The sequence below is a fragment of the Papaver somniferum genome, chromosome 3 (assembly GCF_003573695.1).
Source record: "Papaver somniferum cultivar HN1 chromosome 3, ASM357369v1, whole genome shotgun sequence".
Lineage (NCBI taxonomy): Eukaryota > Viridiplantae > Streptophyta > Magnoliopsida > Ranunculales > Papaveraceae > Papaver > Papaver somniferum.
In genome coordinates this window covers 77054917-77060442 of record NC_039360.1, presented here as the reverse complement: position 1 = coordinate 77060442, position 5526 = coordinate 77054917, and positions in this window count along the sequence as shown.

The following is a 5526-nucleotide window of genomic DNA, read 5'->3' as shown; positions in this document are numbered from 1 at the left end:
TTTTATTATGTCATGTGTTCAATAGTGATTGATTGTTTGACCTTCGGTGTGTATAAGCAAACAATATCTTCTTTTCTTTTGAAATTTATACACATGTAACATCATTTTTTAATTTTTAGGATCGAAAAACCTGACTTTGCTGTATAAATACATGATTGTATATATAAATATAATATGTATATACATGTCCGCGTCCTAGTTTTTTGAAAATTTTATAGTGTTCGCGTCGTATAGTGTCCGCTTCTGTGCAACCCAACCGTCAAGTAAGTCCTTCATATTCTTTAGCAAACCGATGACTGCAGTGAAAAAGAGAGAGAAAAGTCAGATTATAGTCAAAGTGAAACCTAGAAAACCAAAACGCATTAACAATTGTCTTTCAAGATTTCCCATGAATTTCGAGTATTAAATTTATTTCTGTCTTCTGGCCTTCTACATTTTGGATCATATAAACTACTGGTTAAACTTCTTTCTTTTCATTTTTTTTTCCAGAGCTTGTAAGAATGATGATCATTTAACCACCTCACCCACCAGGGCCACCGCCATTTTGCAAGTGTCTCCAAAAAGTATGGTATATTATTTCACTCGTCTGTTATGATTCTTGAAAAATGTTTTAGTTTATTGTTATCGGGTGTTGTACAAAAATGTTTAGGTCGCTTTACTTTTTGTGTTCTTTCGGATTGTTTAGGTTAACCCCTATGGACTAGATTGAACTGCTAGATTGACCAAAAAATGTTGCAAATCATGAATAAAGTGTGGGAAATTTTTTTACACTGCTAGTTGATTGTTCTCTCTCCTAGCAACTGCTCGCAATTCAACTATCAGCGAGATTGAAATGGTGAACCGTTCAGCGCTCAAAAAGTGGTCTAAATGTTGAACCATTCAGCGCTGGGAAATTTTTTTCTGATCTAACGGCTGAGATTTAAAGCGCTGAACCGTTCAACACTGAGCGCCGAACGGTTCAGCGTTATAAGGTGGTTCCGATGCTAATCTAGCTGCTAGATTAGACATCCCATAGGACTTAGGAGGTTTCCCATGCTGACGTGGATGGCCAATCTAGCAGCTAGATATCTAGCCCATAGGACTAAGCCTTACGATGTTTTAGGTAAGCATGTGTTGCCGGTTTTATACAGTCGGTTCACGGAAGACCATTATTTTTTCCTGTTGAAGCGTACCACTTGTTGAATCGTTGGAAATATGGGTTCTGAGTTTGTTTTGGAAGCAGGATTCTGAGTTGTGGGTCACCAACTAAGAGTTGCATTAAAAATTGCTCAATTATTCATTTTAATTTTTTGTCAGATCTGAAAGGTAGACACTGATATATTCCTTACAAATGTTTTGTCGGATTTATCGGGCAGGATATCTGATATTGTGCGAAATGAGAAAGACAGGGACATCAAATAAAGATAGAGGGATCAGAGGAAAGGTGAAAACGATGTCGCAGAAGAGGAGGAAAAGTAATACGAAAGAGGTTATTCAAAATGCGGCTACTTCTAGATCTAGTAATGTTGGTATATTTGATAATGACGTAGTATGTGATATACTAAGCAGACTCCGCGCTAAGTCAATTGTGCGGTTCAAGTGCGTATCGAAATACTGGTGCACCTTAATCAAAGACCCATACTTCAGTGATTTACATTTTACCAGATCAAAAACATGTAAAACATCTTCTTTTCATTGTTCCGCCACTTAAAAGTCAGCCAAAAAACAGAACTGCTGTCACCAATTACAAAGAGTATCCAGTGTGTTTCAAAACTGCTGACTTATTTTCTGAAGGTAAAGGCAGAGTTGTATCAACCATTCACACTATAAGGAGATCGAAATCTTCGCAGTGCGGTGAAATACTTGGAGTTGTTAATGGTCTGATTTGTTTCATTGAAGATTCCGAGGACACTGCTTGCATATTCAATTTTAGCAATAGAGAGGTAACATCATGGATTATCTCAACATTACGAGATGATGCTAAATATTTTCATTTTGCTCATGGTTTTGGGTTTGATCCACTAACCAATACAAAGTCATATGCATTTGGGAAGCGGTAAAAGAAGAGGGTGGCAATACCATTTTCGGTCCCATCGTGTGTGAGGTCTTGACTTTAGGTGACAATTCATGGAGAAGGATTGATGAGGTACCATCTTTACCTTTTCGATATCGACTCGCATCACCTTCTGTTTATGTGAATGGTTCAATATATTGGTTGCCTGACATGATTGAGAGTGACAATATGAAAGATGGTGATATTATGTTTATATTGGCAATTGATGTTGGAAGTCAGAAAGTTCAAGAAGATTCGAATTCCTAAGTTCATAGTTGATAAGTGTTTCGATTGTCATTATGGTTCTTTATTGAAGCAATGTGGTCGTCTGTTAGAAGTGAATGTGTATTTAGCTATATCATGCAGCACTCGTGCATCTGCTGTCATGATCTGGATACATGATGACAATCATCGTACATCTACGGAGATTGGTAATGAAAACTGGACTGAACATACTCTTACCTTACCTGGTTCGGTGGGTAGAAATCCAGTTCAAGCTCTTTATTGTCATTCCGTTGGGGGTACAAACCAATTGATCCTAGAAATTCATCAAACAAAATCTAACTTCGATACAGACTATATGTCTCTTTATTCTTATGATTGGAGTAACAAGTCATTCACGAAAATGAAGATCATCGGGGTTCCCTCCTCAGTTCCTGATTATTTCTCTTCTATAGTATGTACGTCTTTCAGCGAAAGCCTAGTTTCCTTTCCAGAAGCAGAAAAGAAGAGCTGCGGTCGACTTTCAACAGAAAGTGATCAGTAGGAGGAGGCCTTCGGCAATGGAAAAACAACACTGCACTTTTTATCTGTAATTTTTCTTAGGTGACTGGTTTAGTAGGTTGTTCCTGGCCTGTGAGTCTATTTTGATACATATATTCACTTCAAGAGTTAACTGGATACAAGATGGAGCATCTAACTCAAAGTACTTTCATATTTAGATGAAATTAAGACAAGCTTAGAGCATGATCACTGAACTGGAAAATGATGCAGGGAGGATGATGACAGATCAAAAAGAGATTGCAACTGAACTGGTGAATCATTATGAAGCAAAATTCAAATATCAGGATGTAACTATTGATGAAAGTTTGTTCTCTTGCATTCCAAGTGTCATCACAAGTGAAGATAATGCAATGCCGTATAATGTTCCATCAGATGAAGAAATCAAAGCTGTTGTATTTTCTCTGAATCCTGAAAGTGCACCAGGTCCAGATGGATTTGCAGGTTGGTTTTTCAGATATTCATGGGAAGTAATAGGTGCAGATTTTATCAATGCGGTCCAATTTTGTTGGAACAAGGGTTTCATACCTAATGGATTAAATGCTAACTTCTTGAAGCTGTTACCAAAGGTGAGTAATGCTAAAAAAGCTAAACAATTTAGACCCATAGGCCTTATGAATTTCATCTTCAAAGTTTTTACAAAAATTTGGTCTACAAGGCTGGAGAAGATTATTGGAAAAATGGTGTCTCCACAGCAAGGAGCTTTTATAAAAGGGAGAAAAATACAAGAACAAGTAGCAATGGCATCTGAAATGATAAATGAAATGGAAACAAAACGAAGAGGAGGCAATTTTGGTCTAAAGTTGGACATTACTCAAGCATATGACTCCCTCAGTTGGTCATTCTTGCTTCAAGCTTTACATAGTTTTGGTATGGATGACAAGAATCTGCACTGGTTATATGTGATACTTCAATCTGCAAGAATTTTAGTCCTAGTAAATGGAGGACCTGAGGGGTACTTTCAGGTTGGAAGAGGATTAAGACAGGATGACCCACTGTCACCAATGCTCTTTATTATAGCTGAAGATATACTAAGCAGAAATCTCACTAAAATGGTCCAAAATGGTAGTTTAAAGCCAATGGTGGAAAGAGGAGGGGTCAAACTATCACACATTTTGTTTGCTGATGACATATTTCTATTTAAAGAAATGTCAGAGGGTTAATGAGCTTACTTCATAAGTACCAAGCTTCTTCAGGTCAACAGATTAATCTTGAGAAAAGCAAATGCTTCATGGGTGGCACAAGCCAGAGTAGAATAGTACAAATAGCAGAGGAATGTAATGTGGATTTAGCTTGTTTTCCTGACAAGTACTTGGGGATTATTCTTACTCAAGGCAGTGTTAGAACAAGCCATGTCTGGAATGTAGTAGATATGATGCAAGAGAGACTAGCTGGGTGAAAAGGAAAGGTGTTATCTTTTCAAGAAAGACTCATCCTGGTGAAGCATGTACTGAGCAACTTCCCAATATATTCAATCTCAGTTTATAAATGGCCAAAGAGGGTAATAAAGGAGTGTGAAAGAATCATGAGAAATTTCTTATGGTCAGGGGATCCCTCTACAAGAAAGATGATAACTTTACAATGGAATAAAACTTGTTCTCCAATAAAGGAAGGTGGTCTGGGACTTAGAAGAATTGAGATCATCAATAAAGCTCTTTTAATGAAGCTTTTATGGAGAATCCAAAATGGAACAGATGACTTCTCAAAATTCTTTCAAAGTAAGTATAAAAATAAAAAAGGTGAATGGATATCTTATTACAAGAAATCTTCAATATAGCCAGGGGTTAAATGGATTCTTGGTGAAGTAGATGAGAACACTAGATGGATTGTAGGTTATGGTAAGAATATCTCTGCATGGAAGGACAGATGGGTGAAAGATAAAACTCTATAGGAAATGTATCCAGAAAATGAATATATGTTGCAGTTCCCCCATATGAAAGTTGCAGATTTGATTCTGGAAGGTGAATGGGTTTTACCTACAGAAATGCTGACAATGCTAAGTATTATGGAGCTGCCAGTACTTGGTGAAGGTGCAGACAGAAGGGTGTGGACTGGAACCATCACAGGTCAGTTTACTGTGGCTTCTGCAGCTGAAATTTTGAGATGTAAGTTCCCAATTATCACCTGGACACAAAAAGTATGGAATAGAGCAGTGCATCCTAGTGTATCTAATAATATTTGGAAGCTTGGAAGAAACATCTGTGCTACAGATGAGAACATGAAAACAAGAAACTTCAACTTAGCTTCTAGATGTAGATTTTGCAAAAAGAATGAAGAAACTAGGGATCATATGCTTTGGTTCTGTGACTATTGTGAAATTCTTTGGAGCTGACTAGGTGGTATTTTTAATTTTAAAAATCCAAGATCTTTTGAGGAGATTTTCCAACTAGCTCAGAACAAGAGTCCTGCAGTTAAAGAATTATGGTTGTTGGGAGTTTTTGCACTATGAAAGAACTCTGGTTCTTGAGAAATGAATGCACATATGGAAATGGGAAATGTGAGGTCAATGGATCAAAAATGAGAATTAAGAAATTTATAGTTGACAGTGAAGTGAGAATGAAAGCATTTATGTGGAACTGTCAATATGATCTACAAGTCCTCAAAGCTTTTGATCTGAAAACCAGAAGAGTGAGGAATATTACAATCAAGGAGGTGTACTTTCAGTTACCAAGCCAATGTAAAGTACTATTATGCTGTGATGGTGCTCCAAGAGG